We start from the raw sequence: 21,319 nt of genomic DNA, 5'->3' as shown, positions 1-21,319 counted from the left end.
CTAGTGCTTGCTGCCCTCAATATATCTGATTGGAGCCTGTCCTTCCTATAATCCCAGTTGATTCAGGACTTCTCAGAGTCCAGATTTCTCTGTGATTCTTTNATTGTGGGCTCCTGTGAACCTGAGATTCTGGTGTCTGAGTTCTTGGCAGTCAAGCTCCTCTGAGACACTCAAATACTAGTGTAACCCAGCTCCTGTTATCCTGGAGTCCTGTTGTCCAAAGATCCTGGGTGTGTTACAGTGCATGGAAGTGGTGTCTCCTTTGAGGACCGTGGAGTTTCTGGTCAGTGATCTTAGGTCGTTTGGGCAGTCCGCTAGGGACCATGGGAGTGTCAGCTGAATCCGTGCCCTAGGTGACCTGGTGCTGGTACAGACCAGAACGGGCTTGTGCCCCTGGTCAGGCCAGTTCTCTTCTGCCCTAGTGTTGTCTCAGGTCCTGTGCGCAATTGGATTGGAGCAGATGTGTTCCACTCACCAGTGATCCTAAGATCGTGTGGGCAGTCCTCTAGGGACCATTGTGGTGTCCGCCAACTCTGTGCCCTAGGTGACCCGGTGCTGGCATATACTGGAAGGGATTTGTGCTCCTGGTCAGGCCATTTCTCTGCTGCCCTAGTGCTGTCTCAGGTCCTGTGCACAATTGGGTTGGAGCAAATGTGTTCAATTCACCAATATTTCTTTATGTGAGTTATTAATGCCCTTCTTAAAATCTACTACTACCATCATGAGATATGTCTTTAAATCCGAGTCTTGCTTTTCGGGTATGTTGGGTTATCAAGGAGTGGCTGAAGTTGGAGTGCTGGGTTCTGATGATGGCGAGTGGTCTTGGTTTCTGTTAGCAAGATTCTTATGTTTGCCTTTCGCCATTTGGTAATCTCTGGAGTTAGTTGTTATAGTTGTCTCTGGTTGGAGCTTGTTCCTCCTGTGATTTTGTTAGCTTCTGTCAGCAGTCCTGGGAGTCCAGCTCTCTCCTGAGTCTCAGTGATCAGAGTACTCTCTGCAGGCAAGCTCTCCTCTTGCAGGGAAGGTGCACAGAATTCTGGCATTCAGACCTGCCTCCTGGCTGAAAATGTAGGCCCGAAATGGGGCCTGTCCCAGAAGATGTGTCGCCTCTGCAGTTTGCACACTCACCTGCAAAGACTAGTCTCTGAGGGACCCTGGACACAATATGGCTTTCTCACCTGTTGTAGCAGACAGAGCCCTCCTGGGTGGCCACATCTCCTTTAGCAGGGAAGGTGCCAGGGTGTCCGGAGCCCAAAATGGGTCTGTCCCAGAAGCTGTGTTGCTTCTGTCTGTCCCAAAGCTGTGTAGCTTCTACAGTCTGCACTCTCACCAGTGCAGACTGGTCCCTGAGTGACCTGGAGTAAAGATGGCTCCCTCACTAGCTCAGGCAGTGAGAGCCTTCCTGGTCGTACACCTCTCCTCTGGTCAGGAAGGTGCCTGGAAAATGGGGTCTTTCCCAGAAGCTGTGTGGAATCTGCAGTCTGCACTCTCACCTGAGCAGACTGGAGCCTGGACGACCTGGAACAAAGATGGCTCCCTCACCAGCTCAGGTAGTGAGAGCCCTCCTGGTCAGACACCTCTCCTCTGGTGGGGAAGGTGCCTGGCTATAGCTTCAATTTTAATAGTTATTATATTTTTAAGTTTTAACTTATTGTTATATTTATTTATTTGTGTATTTGTGTGTGTGTGTGTGTGTGTGTGTGTGTATACATGCCACATGTGTGCAGGTCAGACAAGAACTTTGTAGACTTGGTTCTCTAACCTCTACCTTTATGTTGGTTCTGAGAATCAAACTTAGGTTGCCAGGCTCATGCAGCAGGCACTTTTATTGGACAAGCCAGATCATTGTTCTACTTTTATTGGACAAGCCAGATCATTATTCCTAATGATTGCATTTTTAATTTCTCACTTCAACTTTGACATCTGAGAAAGGGTATGAGACCGACTGGTTAACTTTAAAGATCCTCTAACTTCTAACGTGCCACAATGTGCTTTGCTGTTGCTGCACCAGTGCTGGAGATCAAACCCACAGAATTTGTATATTATGGAAAATGATTTTAATATAGTAAGATATATGTGGTTTTGGAATAATACATACATAGGCACAAACACACACATACACACACACAAACACACACACTCGCATACACACACACTCACACACTTTGAGATAGGCTGTCCTGGTACTTACTCTGTAGGCTTGCTTGGCCTGGAAGTCAGAAATTTGCCTCTTGAGTCGCTCTTTTGAAGGTAATGGACAGACAGATCTCTCTCTCTCTCTCTCTCTCTCTCTCTCTCTCTCTCTCACACACACACACACACACACACACACACACACACACACATACACACACACACGCACACATGCTCACACACACATGTTCACACATGTGTGCATGCACATACACATACATTGTTTTTATATGTGAGGGAGGATTTTATTGTGTATCACACTTTCAGGGAAGTGATCATGGCTGGGATCTGGTCATATTACATGAGGAATACTGTCTATTATACACAAAGAACTAAAAATAACCAAAACACCAGGGAAATAAACAACTCAATTAAAAAATGAGTGAGAGAACAAGTCAGAAAGTTCTTGAAGAAATACAAATGACTAGTAAATGCCTGAAAAAGTAGTCAATAGACTTAGCCATGAAGAAAATGTAGATTAAAACTGCTCTAAGTTTCCATCTTGCTGAAGTAAGACTAGCTCTTGTCAAAAATACAAATGCCAACAAATGATACTGGGGTATTTTGCCAACAATTAGTGACTGGTACAAAGACTGACTCATAGTATACAGTAAATAAACATTTGTTGGCTGATTATATGAGTCACCCATGAGTATTTGTGCTCTGTTTTATTTATTTTACTTTAAAACAAGAGTAATGCTTTAAACTGTTATGTGTATGGGTGTTTTGTTCGTGTCTTAATTAGGCTTATTATTACTGTGACAAAATGCCATGACCAAAAAGCTAGTTGTGGAGGAAAATATTTATTTGGTTTACACTTCCATTATTACTGTTCATCATCAAAGGAATTCAGGATAGGAACTCAATTAGGACAGGAACCTGGAGGAAGGAGCTAAAGCAGAGGTTATGGAGGGGTGATGCTTACTTCCCTGCTCCACATGACTTGCTCTGCCTGCTTTCTTATAAAACCCAGGACCACCAACCAGCTCAGGTATAGCACCATCCACAATGGGCTGAGCCCTGTCCCATCAGTAGCTAATTAAAAAAATCCTTTCCAATAAATCTTATGGAGGCATTTTCTCAATTAATATTTCATCCTTTCAGATAACTCTAGATTGTGTTTGAAGTTGACATAAACCCAACCAGCGCAGCCTGAATACATGTACGCCCAGTATACACAGAGGCCAGAAGAGACTGTGGGGTTTCCTGACACTGAAGTTAGAGACCAATGTGAATGACCATGTTCGTGCAGGTAATTGAGCCTGGTACTATAGAAGTGCAGCCAGTGCTCTTAATCCCTGATCTATTGCTCCACTCCCCATTTATTTTCTTTTAAAACAAAAAATGTTTTGTTTTTTGTGTATTATTTCCATACATACATGCACGCATGTTTTGATTTTGTTGGCCGCCCCCTGTCCCACACTATTAATCACTCTACTAATTTCAGATCAATGAGGTTCTTGGGGGCTATTTATTTGTGTGTTTGTTTGTTTTCCTGTTTTCCACACAAGACAAAATTAGACAGAATTTGTGGTACTTGATTTTCATGCTTGACTTATTTACCTTAACATAATTTTTCCAGCAAATCCATCTTACTACAAATGTCAGAATTTCATTTTTCATTGTGGATGCCTAAGATGCTGTTGTTTATATATGTACCACATTCCCTTTTCCCATTATTATATTGATGGCCACTTCAACTAATTATATATCTCAGTTATTCTGAGCAGCCTTGAACTAAACTTGGACATACAGCCTTTTTGAAATCTCTACTTCAATTATCTATGTACCTAAATTTTTCAGATAAGATATTAAGGATATTTAATAAGTTTTGGTGTACTTGAGAGACAATCTGGCTAATAAAACTTGATTAAATCATAGGGCATATATCATCTTTATATTTTATGCTTAAGATTTCATTTGATTTCGTGCCTATGGATCTGTATGTCTGTGTACCACATGCATGCAGTACTCATGAAGGTCAGAAAAGGACATCAGAGCCACTGGAACTAGAGTTATAGATGGTTTTGAGCTGATGTGTGTGTTCTGGGAATGAGACCTGGGTCCTTGGCAGGAACAGCCATTGTTCTTCTGAAGTATCTTTTCACTGCCTTAATTTTTTTTTATTTGTTGTATTTGGCCCATAACATTTTGTCTGTCTTCTTATCTGTCAAGAAATTGATATGAGGTGTGTTGAGGAATAGGTTGGTTCTAGGGACTGAACCTAGGGTCTCCTACATGCTAGAGCAGAGCTATATTCCAATCATAAGGATTTTAAAATGTGATCTAAATGCCCACAGGGAGAATTCAATGGGAACTAATATTTTATACTCTACTGTAGTGTACATTGTGTGCTTTCAGTTTAACCCCCTTGAGTATGTAAAATCATTTGGCCTAAAATTAGCTCTGTTCACATTCTTACTTTACAACCATTTCTATTTATTCCTAGAGAAAAAAAAAGAAATGAATTAAGGTTTACTTTTTGTTTTTCCTTTTCACAATCATAGATTAAGAAGTTCCTGTCTACCAGAGAAAACCTTTATATTGGTAACCCCATTCCCGATCAATAGGAATCATAATAGTCTCTGAGTTTAGTCCTTAAATGTATTATGTCTAATCTCTCATCAGTGGTCCCACTCCATTTCCAACACTCTCAATAGGCTTATAACATTTGCTGGTTTCTCTCATGTATTGACACTCATCAGAGTGATTTTTTTCCTCCAGTCTCTGTAGTTCTGTTATTCTGACTTTAGCTATTTCTTAACTACTTGCTTCTGTTTCTTCACTCCCTGTTCATTCCTCAGTGTAGTGAGAGTGTTCTTACCAAGGTTAGCAGTGATTACACTGCCAAACCAATGGATCTTCTCATCTTGCCGGTGCATTAGAGCATATGAAATATTAGCCACCCTTTCTGGAAAATAGTACCTTTTTTGGCTAGTGTTTACTCCATTTACCTCTTACCTCATTCTCTGGCTCCACTTTGTCAGCTGCAACCTCCAGGCTGTAAGTTTATCATGTACTCTGCTCTATACTGTCTTCTGTGCAGTCTAAGTCATCATTCTGTGCATGTACCTTTATCATAAACTTCTTCATCTCTGGTCCAAGACTGAAGATTTAATTTACTATCAAATAGCTCTACCTGGATTCCCTGTAGAAACTTTATCATGTCCTACCTGGATTATTCCAGTACTCATCAGTTCTGCCCCAGTCTTTTTCTTTTCTATATTGCTGATAAAATAATTTTTTGGTATAAAACTGATTGGACCATTCTAAATTTTGAATTTAGTTCAAATTTTTTGCTGATTCTCCCTTGCCTATAGTGTGAATCCAAATATCTTCATGGAACTCTTCTAAGGCATTTTATAAGAAGACTTTTACTTTTTCTCCATGTTTATTTCCCTGAACATCCTTTGATGCTGTAGCAACCCCAAGCTTCCTGATATGGTATGATTTTATATTTACAGCTTTGTCTATGCTCTTCTCTCTTTCAAGTCAGCTAAAACACAGCATCCTTAGATGTTTTTCTTGACTCATTTTCTTAACCTAATCTTCCATTACCATTACATCCCATATCAACCCCCATCACCTAATAATTGTTTACATTGTGTATTGGTTTGAGTAAATGTTTATTTATTAGTTAAAAGTAAATTTTAGAGGAAACTTATAGGAGGGGCAATCCTTTGGAGCAAGACCTAGACTCACAGCCTATGACTAGAGAATATATATCTTTGTTTTAACTCAAAACTCTCCTACATCCCAATGAATATTTATTCCATAAGTCAAATATGGAATAAGGCTGTCAGTTGTTCAACTTCTAGTAAAGACTAATTTTAGCAGAATAAGAGATTAAAGTTTCCCTAAAAGTTCATAGGTGCTGATCAAATCAGAGTCTTTTTTTCTTCAAGTTATTTTTTATTAGATATTTTATTTATTTACATTTCAAATGTTATTCCCTTTCCTGGTTTCCCCTCCGAAAGCCCCTTATCCCCTCTTCCTCCTGCTCACCAACCTACCCACTCCTGCTTCCTGGCCCTGGCTTTCCCCTACACTGGGGCATAGAAGTTTCACAGGACCAAGGGCCTCTCCTCCCATTGAGGACCAAGGCCATCCTCTGCTACATATGCAGCTGGAGCCATGAGTCCCTCCATGTGTACTCTTTGGTTGGTGGTTTAGTCCCTGGGAGTTCTGGGGGTACTGGTTAGTTCATATTGTTGTTCTTCTATCCTTATAGGAAACCCCTCAGCTCCTTCAGTTCTTTCTCTAGATCTTTCATTGGGCCTTGTACCCAGTGCAATGATTGGCTGAGAGCATCCACCTCTATATTTGTCAGGTACTGGTAGAACCTCTCAAGAGACAGTATATCAGACTCCTGTCAGCAAGCACTTGTTGGCATCCACAATAGCACCTGGGCTTGGTGACTATATATGAGATGAATCCCCAGGTGGGACAGTCTCTGGATGGCCTTTCCTTCAGATTCTGCTCCACACTTTTTCTTTGTATCTCCTCCCATGGGTATTTTGTTCCCCTCTCTAAGAAGGACCGAAGTATCCACACTTTGGTTTTCCTTCTTCTTGAGCTTCATGTGGTCTGTGAATTGTATCTTAGGTATTCTGAGCTTCTGGGCTAATATCTACTTATCAGTGAGTGCATACCATGTGTGTTCTTTTGTGATTGTGTTAACTCACTCAGGATGATATTTTCCAGTTCCATCCATTAATATGGATATCATTGCCTAAGAATTTCATAAATTCCTTGTTTTTAATAGCTAAGTAGTACTCCATTGCGTANATGTACCACATTTTCTGTATTCATTTTTCTGTTGAGGGACAGCTGGGTTCTTTCTAGCTTCTGGCTATTATAAATAAGGCTGCTATAAATATAGTAGAGCATGTGTCCTTATTACATGTTGGAGCATATTCAGGGTATATGCCCAGGAGTGGTACCCCAATATCATATGCTCTAAGATCAAGAATTGGCAAATTGGAGTCTTGAGCATCTGACAAAGCAATGCGACTTCGTCTGTATATTCCAGCATTGTCGTGGGACTTAAATGTGCCCTTCTAACTCTGGATTTCACTGTTTTGGTGACAGCAGAATGTTGTCCTAATTGTTACAGAAAGAGGAACTATGGCAAGGCACATTGAAAATACACAACTTAAATATACCGAAGATGACCAAGAGTTTGTCTATTCAAGTACATTAAAGGAGGTTCTACATTAGGGTTAGAAATAATTTAGACAAGAATAAAATATCAGGGCTTAAAACATATACACTTTTTAAAAAAATATTGCTTATTTTATTTATTTACATTTCAAATGTTATTCCCCTTTCTGGTTTCCCCTCCCCAAACCCACTATCACACACACACACACACACACACACACACACACACACGCACTAAGGTGAATGTGGGAAGATCAGAGGACATGTTATATGAGTTGGTTCTCTCCTTCAACCATGTGGTTGCCAGAGATTTCAATCCAGTCCTCAGGCTTGGCTTCAAGTACCTTTAATTGCTCAGCTATCTTACCAGCCCATAATTTATATTTCAATATAACATTGGCAAATTCAAACTGCTGTGTCGTAATCATATTTTTCCAGCTTTCACTACCTTAGGGGACAAACTAGCGACCAAAGCAAGCAAAACTCTTTACAAAATGATATTTCCTTGGGATAGCTAAGATCCTATAGAGGTGATTATAAGTATCTACTTTCCTCTTGGTATGTTGTAAGGCTTACAAAGCCATGGCATTGGCTTATGTCTACCTATGCCAAATGCATAACATGTGTGAGAACGTCTGCATCAGTAGCCTCTGAAACACTTGCACTCTTTCTCTGCAAACAAATAAAGCAGGCAGTGACTGCCTATTTAACTGCTAATTTGCTGTGTTTGTCTGCTCTCTGTTGGTGCCTGTATGTTTGTCTTGTCACCTACGGTTGCCTACTCTTTGGCCATAGACACAGCTTGTTGGCTGGAGGGGCACTGTGCCTCTTAGAAAGCATGCCTTTTATAGAGACTTGTTGACCCAGGGAGAGAAGCAAGGCATCAGGGCACTGTTGGAACTGACTGGACAAGAGTTTCCAGTATGTCAGTGAACAAGAAGGCTCATCCGAGTGCATTTGGTACTGATGCCAGGAAAACACATGAGAAGAAACAGTTTAAGAGTACTAGGACCCAGGAACTAGAGCCAAGCCTGAGGTCCTAGGATCATAAATAGAAATATACTGTCCAGTCACAGACACAAAAGACAAAGTATGACAGTGACAAGAGGAGAGATCCTTAGGGATGTCTGAGCACCTCTAAAAGAAACCTAGTTATTGCAAGGCCATTTTTGCTTGAGATATCAGTTATTAATTGTCTGAAACATATTTTTAGGACTATGCTTTGAGAATCTGTCTTAAACTGGCTGCATATATTTCTCTGTTTGTCAACTAAATTATCTAAACTTATCAGACATTTAGTTTATTATGATAGTACCTTGCAATTACATCATTTTAAAGCATACCAGATTCTTTTGTATTCATCACTATCCAACAGCATGGAGTTCTATGAGGGTGTTGCAGAAGGTATTGTTTATAGTCATTTAGTGATAACTAAACAAAACCCCAAGGTTACCTAGGTAATACTCGACAGTCAGAACCAATACTCCAGTTTGTGGATGCAAGTTCAATTTACTCATTGTTAAAAAAAAAACATTATAGACATTGATAATGGTTTTACAAGTTATCATTATTTTGGTACTATTTGATTTTCCATTGGCATTCTTAAAAATCAGAAATGCCTAATATATTGAAAAATTACTTTTGAATAGTTGGAATTCTGGGTATTTTTGTAGGACATAAGAGATACTTGGAGGCAGAATCTCCTGCCTTGTTTTTTACAAATCATAACATAAACAAGCAGTCTAGTTGGTGCTGAGAATAGCTCTGCCACTTGAACTAGAGCTTTTCTGATCTCTGAGCTGACGTGGGTGACTCAGAAATTCCTTTGCCTCTTGTGTGGCAGATGAAGCAGTGTGGTATGGCAGTTAAAAAGACTTTGGAGTCTGATAGGTTGGGCTGTCGTTATAGCTTTGCCATGTACTGTGTATAGCCCAAGGGCAGTTCTTTTACTTCTGTGTGCCTCAGTTGCATCCATTTTTGAAATGAGTAATCATGGCTGTCTTTATATAAAGATGAAATGACTGATATATTGAGTTTAGACTAGTGCTTAGTACACAGTGGATGCTGTGAAAGCTTGCCTATTAATATTGGCAGTACTCCTATTAGAATCCCCGTTGAGGGCTGTGTCAGATATGCACATCAATATGCACGTTTGTGGGGAAGCCAGAGAAGCTAGAGAACAAAGTAGGGCACTTGGTCAGATGCATACATTGTGCAGGGAGCCCACACATGTGTCAGGACTCCTGAATATCACTTCTTCAAGAGTCAATACCTCTGAGCAAATGCCAGACACACTGGGCCCCAACACTCCAGGGAAGTTTGCTTCTGTCTTGTGAAAGTTATCTAAATACTGTCCCCAAATTGCATAACAGTACATTTCTGTGGACTTCAAATACCAAGCATTTGCACTTTTCTTGCATACTGATTATGTTGTATTTAATTCCTGGCAATTTTTGTGAGAGGAAATAATCATTTATTCCTTGAATAAATGGGAAGCAGACTGCCCCCAATACACAGACAGACAGACAAACAGACAGACATACCACACACACACACACACACACACACCACTTTTGCCATGCTTCAGGAAGAGTAGACATGATAACTGAGAGAGAGCAGTTGAAAACAAGTCCTTGAGAATGCCAACCTCTTTCCTGGCTTGCTCCAGGAAACCTTTCACAGTTGCTCAGCTCCCACTGATCGCTCTGCCTCTGATCTCCAGAGCACAGACTGCCACTCAGTTTGGCACTTAATTATATACTGCCTAAGGTAAAATCTCCCTCCCCAATTATAGCCCACTCAAAGTATACCCCTGTTCTCCCAACAAAGTCCTGACTGAGACAGTTGATATTTGAGAGGGAGAGTTGAAGTCATAAATTAACTGTTTATTGCCCACAACTCTTTAAATTTTATCCCCATATCCAGTCTGATTCCCTGCTGTAAAGCACTTAACCAAGAGATTTTGCCTTCTTCTCTCCCATCTCACATCATTCCCTTAAAACAGCATTATAGAATTTTGTTTCACAACAAATTCTAGCTTGTGGTTGTGTGTTCCTTCTGTTGTTTTGTATTTTTGAGTGAAATTTACATCAAATCGTTGATTGGAGGGATTAATTATATATACATAAATAAGGAGCTTACACACATTTAAATATCCCACGTGAATTCCTAGTCAAAGCAGGAAAAACTGTCTCATAAATTTTATCATTTGTTTCTTAATAAAGATGAGGAAAACTGAATGTTTTGCTTGACAGGCAGGCTAGGGGAGACAGAAGGATAGTTGTTTAAAACTGTGGGCCTTTGAATGCTGAAGTGTCAGGAGTATAAATATAGAATTTCAGAGAAGTAGAAAAGCCTAGGTCAGCAGATGGGACAAGATGCTGTCTGCCTATAAAGAAGCAAAAGCTCCATCCCTTCATTTTTTGCCTTTCCAGAGTACATAAACTAGCTAGCTACCCTCTTCTTCTTGGCTGCAGGACACCTCTTGTGGGCAAGTAGGATGCAGTTTCATGACTTTTGGGTATGGGTGCCTGCTCACATGCTGTTTATTGTATTAGCATCCCACTGTCATCTTGGATGATATCTTTTGCATATGTACTATTGGATTACAACATACCTGTTTCAGGTATACACTATTTAACCTGTGCATTTGAAAGCAAAAATAAAATATCTGTATGACCAACTGTCATTTTTCATGATCTTGATGCTGGAATGGAGGTTTGTTTTCAATACGTGACAGAGTGTTTCTTGAGACTCTATGATAGTATGCTGGCTGTAAATCAAATGTAGATATGGCTAGATTCTGGTATGTTCTTTTATTTAACTATGACACCATGCTTCTGGGAACTAGTAAATTATACTACAATTTTTTTTCTTAAAGCAACATACGGATATTCAGACTTGTGAAAAAATTAATTGGCTATTTACTCTGCAAAACAACTCACAGATTATTTTAAGTAACAAACTCCTATGGGATGATTAAAATAAGGGTCAATTGAAAAAAAGGGAGAGAGAAAAAGAAAAGCCCTTTCATTTCACATACAGTACACTTAGGACCAAGTCTGTTATATAAAGAATGGTACATGTAAATCATGGTTTAATGTTTGGTTTGGGATCTAACAGAGAGTCTACTTGTCCAAATGAATTCACTTCTATCTTTGTCCAGGAAAGTCTTATTTTGGCTTTGGGAGCTGAAGGTAATTGGATTAGGATCTTTAAAAAAAAAAAAGTCAACAGAGAGGTACCATTCATTCTGCCTCCTGCCATGGTGGTCTCAGACAACCAGATTCTTGTTGCAGGGGAAATTTAATGGTCAATGGTCCTTTCTATGTACTTCTTCCCTAAGGGTGTTAGCTAAAACTGTGGTATTTAATTTTTTTGTTAGAGTCTCTGTGTCAATTCCCAAAAGGAAGGCAGAAATTTCTGGTAATATGTGAATCATATAGAAAATAATCTGAGGCTCTTTGGGAAGAGGGGACTATTTGCTAACCCAAGAAAATTTGTACAGTCTTAATTTCTTTCTGTAGTTAATGTTAAGACCCCCTAACCCATAAGTTACTCTGAAAACTGAGAGAATACCATTACTTTAGTGTCATGGTGTGTCTTTTAAGTAAAACTCCTATGTTATAACCAGTGAAATATGTGGGGACACAGCATGCAAAGGGAGGCAGTCAAGATTGAACTGAGCCAGGAATAAGGCTTTACCTTAAGAAGGATGACCCAATAGCTACATCCTATCATCCAAAGACATGTAGCATAATTTACCTGGAATGAGGATTTTCTTTGGTGGATTGGACCTGGTAGTACAGACAGAAAGAAGAGTGAGACACACAACAATATTGTGCTTTGGCAGAGCAGGGCTGGGTGTCTGTGAAGGTCTGTCTTGGGTTAGTAGAATCTCTTCTAGTGGCTAGGGACAAAGGGGTATGCTTAGTCCAAGAAAAAAAAGAATAATTAGGATAAGATGGACTATTAGACATGCTGCTGTGATCAACTAACTGAAAAAAGTAACATAAGGGAGGGAAAGTTTATTTTAACTTAGAGTTTGAGGATATAATAAATCATGGTGGGGCAGTGAAGACAGCAGGAGCTTAAAGCAGTTGGTCATCTCCTGAACAGTCAGGAAACAGAGAGAGATGAAAGATCACATTGCTTCTTCCTTTATACTCAGTCTGGTACCCAAGCCCATGGGCTTGTGCTGCCTATATCCAGGGTGTTTTCCTTTGCTTGGTTAAATCTTTCTGAAAATACCCTCATAGACACAACCTGAGGTATGTTTCAGTGATCCATCTAAATCTTTTCAGGTTGACAATCAAGAGTATCTATCACAGTTGAGTACTAACACTCATAGCCCAAGCTCCTTGGGAATCCAGACGGAAGATAATGGCTAACTAAGATGGGAGAACATGATTAATTCTTCTATAAGAAGAAGCTCATGTTGTAGCTTTAATCTGAAATGTCCTCCACAGTTTTATGTATTAAGTCTTTGGTTGACACCTGATGGGCTCTAGGGAAGGGATTGGATCCTGAGGCCTTTCGTGTGATAAATGTATTAAGAATTTTATGGTATTAATGAGAGAGGTGGAAAAATTAAAGACCCCCCCCCAATTCAATACTAACTCACTCCTACCTGGGGAAAGTAGGTCACTTGGGTCAGTCTGTAGAGAGATTCACTGTATCTTTATTGATTTCTGGTCTGCCGTGAGGTGAGCTTTTTCACGCCTTCACTGGCATTATATTCTACTTCACCTTAGGCTAAATGTAATCAATCCAGATGATCTTGAACTAAGCTTTTTGAAATTGTGAGCCAGAACAAATTTTTTCTTTGAGCTTGATATTCTCAGATATGTGTCACAGTGATGGTTTTGTCTATCCATGCTAAATATGCATTGTCTTATATGTGCATATTTGTGTGTTTCTGTGTGTGTGGGGGGATGTGAGTATACCTGCCCACATGTGCATGCATGTGTGGGAAGCAGATGTCTATATTGGGTATCTTTGTCAGTCACTTTTCTTTTACCTTTATTTTTAAGATAAGCTTTCTCAGTGAATCTGATTCTCATTGTATTGGCTAGACTGTCTGGCCTAGAAGACCCATGGATCATCTTGTATTGCTTTCCCAGTGCTGAGATTATAACACACACTGCCATACCCAGCTTTTTATGTAGATGCTGGTGATTTAAACTCGGGTCTTCATTTTTGCATAGCAAGTGTACAATAATTCAGTTTAACTCTAAAACTATTTACTTGGAGTTAACCTGGATTTTCAGAGTATAAAGCTTAGTCCCATAAGGCTATCTCAACCTCAGCAGTCAACCACTAATACAGTCCTCAGGTGACCTACACATATAGCCATAATACTTTCTATATTATCAATATAGAAATCACTATAACTCTCCTCAGGTTTGATAATTTGGTAATTCAAAATACTCCATGAAAATACTATTATTTTGACTCTAAGTTTTTATTTTATACAAGGAAGTAATACCCAGAAAGAAATGCACAGTAGAAGGTGCTGGACATAGATACAGAGATTCCACATTTCATTTCTTCTTGTCAAAACATGTATGTCCATCAACCTGGACTCTCCCCATGTCTCTCCATTTGCAGGAATTTTTATAATGCTTACTTTCTATTGTTTATCTCTACTCCAGAGGTCTGGCAGTGTGGTGAAAAGCTTTAATTCTCTAATTAAATTGATTTCATATGATCACTTATCATCTAGAAGTTATCAGGGACTCTATAAGCTTTAGCTCAATAGCATAAACTCAAGTTTAATCAAAAAGGACTTGTCATGAATAGCAGTCATTTCTATCATTTAAGAAATTCTAAGACCTTTAGGAACTTTGTGCTGGGAACCAGGAATACGAGATAAAATACACTCGCCATGATATCACTGGTGGTTATTTTTATTTTACAGATATGGAATTTTGGATACAGAGAGCTGAAGTAATTTGACTAAGACCACAGAGTTGAGATGTAAGTGGTGTTGCCAAGAATTGAACCCAAGTATGGCTGTTATGAAATGCAGTTAGCTGACATTCCTGCTTAGTCTCTGTCTCTGTCTGTCTGTCTGTTTCTCTCTCTCTCTCTCTCTCTCTCTCTCTCTCTCTCTCTCTCTCTCTCTCTNGTCTGTGTGTGTGTGTCTGTGTGTGTGTCTGTGTGTGTGTGTGTGTGTGTGTGTGTGTGAACAGATTGGATGGAAAGAGTACTGAAACTCAGGCAGCTCCAAGCACATGCACTGGTTAAAATAGACAAGGATATATAGCTCAGTTGTTTTCAACTTGTGAGTTGTGACCCCTTTGGTGGTCTGGGTTGGGGTAGAACACCTTTTTTATAGGGGTGGCATAAGACCATTGAAAAATACAAATATTTACATTATGATTCAAAATAATAGCAAAATTATAGTTATGAAGTAACAACAAAAATAATTTTATGATTGGGGTCACCACAATATGAGTAACTGTATTATGGAGTCATAGCATTAGGAAGGTTGAAGACCACTGTTATTGATACTATAAGATGGGAATAAAATAACCAAAAAGACAACAAAGGAAAATTTGCACTGTTAAAGCCCCAAGTATTGAACATAGTGATGTCGAAGATATTGCTCATTTTCTTTTACACCTAGAGATAAATGAATTCTATATCCCCTACTCACACATGAAGGGTAGATTTTCAGAAACCGATTTAAATTAGCAAGAGGAAGTGTTTGTTAATTAAGCTAGACTATTTGCCTGCCATTTTCCAGATATTTTGCTAATGATATCCAGTGAAGAAGGTGATGCATAGAAGAATTTTGGTAGATGTTAAACCGGTGAAAAGACTAGTCCAAAGGTCATCAGGTCACAATGTTTCAGTTCCTTAGGCTTAAAAACAAGTTGTGTCATTCACTACCAATCATTGACTTATGGAATTTTCCTTGTGTGTTCTGAGCAATAAATTCCTGAGTTTCATCTATCCCTATGTTTGCCCAGATAAGAATGTCCTGTGGAATTTGGTCAGCTTAGATTAGCTGTTACCCAAGAAGATGTGACATTCCATTAGTAGTATGTAGAAGTAAAGTTGTAGCTATTCTTTTAGTTAGTTAGTCTATCTTTCTTCACTGTGGGCAAGAAACTGTATTGGTGGTATATTTGAGAGAAAAACACATGGTATTACTAAGGATGAAATACTGCATGGGTAAAAAATGTCTAGGCAGGTATAAAAAGGAAGAAGTAGCAGATCCGTTAGCCAACATAGCAGTCTCAGACTGGAATCCTAATGCAGTTAAGGCCAACAGTGGAAAATGTATCCTTTGGAGGACTTCCACCTTTTTAAAAGAATCTTAGTGGCACCACACAACTGAAAGAATTAGCATAGATTTATCAAGGAATTTTGCAGTCATGAGCTCAGTGGAGTCTGCTTAAGTCAAAGGACAGTGGTGAATAATACAATAGTACATTGAAAGGAGAAGAGCACTGAACTGGGGGCCAGGAGGTCTGGATGCTAATTCAGTCATGCCTACAAACATTTTCTATGATTTGCAACAAATAATATAAGCTCATGATACTTTTAGATTCACCGTCTGCTATAAGAAGTCTAGGCTTGATTGATCTTATAAAATAGCAATTCATACTCAAGCAAGACAGCAATAGAAATCAACTTCTGACTCCTGTCTTGTTTGTTAGCACTTTACCTTATTCTGCCTGTTCACAGTGAAGAATTTCAACCCAATCATAGGCCAAAGTACAATCTGAGTTGGAAAATTCCCCACATACTTTCATCTCTAAATGTCTATGAAATTTGTGTCTGTGTAAATGTGGATTTTAGACACATTAATTTCAACCTCTGCAAAGATTGAGTCCACTAGAAGGAATGTTTAAGTCAGATGAAGTGGAAAGGTAAAGGATTTTGTAGAGATCATTGGGATTAGAAAGGGTTGACTGAATTTAAATTGATGGATCTCATCTGTTGAGAGAAATGATATGCTAAGATGGCAAAATTCATAATGACAGTATTATTGCCATCATTGTTATTTTTATAATTGCTTATTCTGTAGCAATCAACCAACCAGGCTGTAAATTGCACCTTCAGTTTATACAATGAATCTATGAAATATCTGTTTCCTCACTCCTACTTTTATATAAAGTGGAGACTGAGAGAAGATGGAGCCATTCCCTATAGAGCAGAAGAAAGAAAGTTTATTTTTGAAAGGAAGCTAGAAATGGCAGAGACCATAATAGGTTGAGACTGTGTTAACTAAAGAGAATATGCCTTGGATTTGAAACAAGGATTGACCACAGAGTCCCCAAGAGAAAGACTGGGTGGCTCCAATGACTAGAGGTGGTAGCTAATTAACTTTGAGGAGTAATAAGCATCTCTTGCTAGAGAATTAAACTTATATACAAAGATATCACATGTACTTTGCTGTGTTTTCTTTGGAGGCCCCATCATTTTACCAAAAGATTATTTTTTTGTTTCAAGTATGGATTTGTTTTGTTAGCAATGGGATATATAAACTGGATTTCTACAGCCAATGGAGAGAAATGCAGCATTTCTATACAAATACATTTGCCCATGGAGATAAACTATTGAATCTAATGATAATTTCCCTTTAGGGGCACACTGTAAGAAATGTATTGACTGATTTGATGTTCGCTAGAGTTGACATCATCATTTTAATTCACTGATCTTTAAGGATATTTGTAGTTCACATCTGGCCTGCAATCAAAAATTTTATGTTTAGTGTGAATTTAACTGTAATCAAAAGATTGAGTGCTTCTTTGTCATGGGTCTTTATTGTAAGTAGAAGTTATGGCGTCTATGTTGTAACCAGGGTAAATGTACAAGGACAATTTTCAGCATTCTGCCTTTGCTTTCAGAAAAGCCAGTAATTTTTAGCCAGGCTAGGAGGCATAGAATTCAAGTTGTTATGAATAAGAAATGTTTGCTTAAATGTGATGGAGTTTATTTACAAATAGTGCTCTCAGTCTAGTTCCATCTTGTACAAGATGTCCCATTAAATTCACTTAAGAGAAATTCATCTGTTTCAGTAGGAACTTAGTTGTATCAGTTTGACTCATTGGCTAGCAATATATTTTGTAGTTATTCTTTTATACCTTAATGTTTCCTGCTGATATATGTAACTATTTCCTCAGATCTCTAATGAATGTCCGTAAAGGAAATTGTGTAATTTTAATGGATTTTTTCTGAATTTCGCTGTTATAAAGTTGTAATTTTACCTGTATAGCTTTCAGAATTCTCAATAAGGCCTTCTATTCCTGTCAATAAGATCAGCTTCTATCCATTCACCCTGAGAACTTTAGTTTGGCCTACATCCACGTGATGCCATTCCTATTCACATTTTTTTTTCTTGAGGCAGGATCTCATGACGTTACCCAGATTCACCTTGAACTCAGCTCAAGTGTTCTTTCCGCCATAGTCTTCTGAGTAGGTAGGAGTACAGATGTTACCACAGGTACAAGCTGACCCCTACTTTTGGATCTGCTCTGAAATTCTCTCCATCGATGAGGCAAACAAACAAACAAACAAACAAAAACAAAAACAACAAAACCAAAACCAAACAAAACACATACCATCAGTAAAAGAAAAGAGTTTTGACTGGTGTGGTATTTTGCTATCTTATGCAGGCACCCCTTGTCCTTTAGTCCTTACGATCTTTCTTCACCATCTTCCAGGACATACCCTGAGCTTTAGGTATAGGGGTTATGCTATGAAATTCTATAAATAAATAAGCAAACAAGAAAAGTACCCTAAATAAATAAATAAATAAATAAATAAATAAATAAATAAATAAATAAGCAAACAAGGAAAGTACCCTAAATAAATAAATAAATAAGCAAACAAGAAAAGTACAATAAATAAATAAATAAATAAATAAGCAAACAAGAAAAGTACCCTAATCATCATTTTTCTAGCCATTACAATGTTTATCAGATTACACGACTATTACCTTGAAATACATAAATAACTTAACTCACAAGAGAATTGCTATAGAGTGAATGACGACATAAGCTCCAGCCTCTGTCTGCCTGTTATGAGCTAAGGATAGGAACTGGGATTGGTCACTACACTTTCTGAACCTTCAGACTTCAGCCTATTATGGAAGGCTGGATAATGTCCATTCTCAATATTCTCATAAGCTAATCACTGGTAATGGACTGTTACCTCTGTTGGCAATGTAGACAAGTCTACATGAAGACAGCTAAAAGATTTGCGTTCTGAATTATCTGGATGAGATTAGTGTTATCATAAAATTTTATAGGAGGAGACAAGAGAAGTCCGAAGGGGAGAAGACTGTATGATTATGTAGAGGTTGTGCTGGGGGTGTCTTGAAGGAACAAAAGGCTATAAGTCAAGAAATACAGGTGACCATTAGAAGCTTGCAGAGATAGGCAGGTGAATAAAATGAGTGAAACTGACCAGGTTATATTTTACTGAAAGACACAATTGTATGCTACTTGACAACATTCCTTACTTTTATGGAAAAATGTTCTTCCACATTATATCTTGACATGTATTATCCATATTTTTACCTTTGTTCTACTTTTCCAGGCATGGGCAGGAAGGATATTTTATCATTATCTCTAGAATTAAAACATTAAGACAAATGCCATGATAAATGACCTCTAATACCTAATTATAGTGTTGAGGAAAGAATAGGTAATGGTGAAAAATGAGGTTATTTAGAGAATTCATGTCCATTCTAATGAGGGCTAGATCTATTCACCCATATCTGCAATTATCACCATAGATTAATACTAGTCAATAATTGCTATGGTTTCTGAGAAAAAAAAAACAATGAAGTTGAAGGAAATTAAAATAAAGAGGAAAAAAGAAAGAAAAAAACCTACGTGCTGTATCCATGTACTCTTCACGTACATATTCCCAGGGTATGTCTTTCACCTGGAACAGAAAATGAGGACATATGATCTGACAGTGAGATTAAGATCTGGATGTGAGAATGTCCAGGACAGCCTGAGACACATGGTATGCATGAGAACATAAATGACGCGCTTAAGGGACTTTGTCATACTTTCTGTCTATAGGGAAGTACTCCTACCCCTAGCCCCAGCCCAAGGACTTTTTGTGTTGACTTCAAGGTTTCTAATACTTTGCTAACTGAAACCCCTCCTACAGAGCTGCCTGGCTGTGAAGTGAAGATTCACAGGCACCCCAGTGTTTGCTGTGAGTCTCTAAATCCCCAACTCTGGTTTTTCAGAGAGCCAAGGACCCAGCTGACTTCACCTTGCCCTAGATCTCTGTCCGTAATGGGAGGAAGGCCTAGGGCCGCTTTAACGGCCTTTCCTGTAACAGGTGCCCTTGGGCTCGTCTGACTTATAGGAGAAAGTGCAAGGAGAAGCATGGTCAGCTGAAATGAAAGGATTTCTCAGAGACTAGTCTTGGGAGTGCTTGGAAGTTGTTTCATCTTAGAGACAGACTAGTGGTTGCTAAGGGAGAGTGAGGAAGAAGGCAGTTGTAGTGTCATGGAGTCTGTTTTTCAAGTCTCAGCTCCAAAAGTGTTTTGAGGCCAGGCATCCCATTTAAAGTCCAAGAGTGTTAGCTGACTGGAGAATAGGAGGGTTTCTAGATGTATGCTGCTCTCACAAAACATGTGCTGGATTAGCCTCACTTGTTACCAGCAGGAGCATTGGCCTAGTTCCTTTCTGAGGCCCTCTAGCTCTGACCTTTCATTGTTTGCTCGCACTTTAAAACCTAACCTGAAAGCTAAACACTTTAAATCCCCAAAAGGAGGTCAAGTGGGCATGTGTCCAGACTGTATCTAGAAAGAAAGGCAATTTCTCTGAGAAAAATAACCTAAAGAGAAACTAAGAATGGGGGCAGACCATCATGTGGGCTCTCTGAATTTCCTGTGTCAGCATGATCCTTCCTAACGTTTTTTTTTTTTTTTTTAGACTGATATTCATCAAGGAATCCTTAGCTCTAGATCATATCTAAGTCTTTAATAGTAATTGCTCCCTCTTCTCAGAGGTTTTCCTTATCCACTAACAAGCCAGGTGAGATTTATTTAGAATGGATTTGAATTTGCCAATACCGGTTTGAGTTTTTGGAAATATTGAAGATTAAACTTGCATTGGAACGGGATGTGAGGTGGCTGAGGTGATGCTGTTTCTTGGTCTTTTAAAAAGAAGAGAGAGCAGTACCTATTTGTTTAATGAGGCTTTTCCTGGCCGCTTTTTGGTCATTTAGGGATTCCTCTTTTCATAGTGCTGAGGCTTGAACCCCAATTCTAGCATATACTAAGCAAGAGCCCAAGCACTTGTTTACAGTCCTAGCCTAGGGACAACTGTAGTGAATCAATGTTTTGTTGTGCTAATCTCCTGCCTGGGCTCCCCAGCAGAAGCAGTGCTGTCTGCATGCCCTTAGCTTTAGGAAATCAGACCACTATTATATAGTTCTAAGGAGCCCTACCCAAGTAAGCAGGAGTGATTTTATTTATTTTATTTTAATTTTGCTAATGAGAGAAGAAAATATATGCAGACCCTCAACCATTTCAAGGGGTCCTCTCAAATATTGTTGTGAGTATAAAGAATTTCTGTTGAAACTTAAGTGGAATTTTAAGATTTATGAGAATTTAAAAATTATACCTAATCCATATTTTAAAGGAAAAATATTTGCTATTCTACTCCAAACAATGGGCTTTGTTCATACTCTGAGAAAATTGGAACCAATATATCTATCCCCCTGAAAAAAAGTCATGATTTTTAGCCTGGAAAAGCTTTGAGTCTTATTTTCTTTAGTTTAAGGTAGAAGCTTTCATATGGTTTCAACAATCCCATTCAAGTAATAGTTTCTTCAAACCAAAACCTATATGGAAAACCAATGTGTAAAAATTTGGTCTCTTGAATGGATACAGAAACTGTGGTACATTTACACAATGGAGTACTACTCAGCCATTAAAAACAATGAATTTATGAAATTCTTGGGCAAATGGATGTAT

The sequence above is a fragment of the Mus pahari genome, chromosome X (genome assembly GCF_900095145.1).
Source record: "Mus pahari chromosome X, PAHARI_EIJ_v1.1, whole genome shotgun sequence".
Lineage (NCBI taxonomy): Eukaryota > Metazoa > Chordata > Mammalia > Rodentia > Muridae > Mus > Mus pahari.
This window is presented reverse-complemented; position numbering follows the sequence as displayed.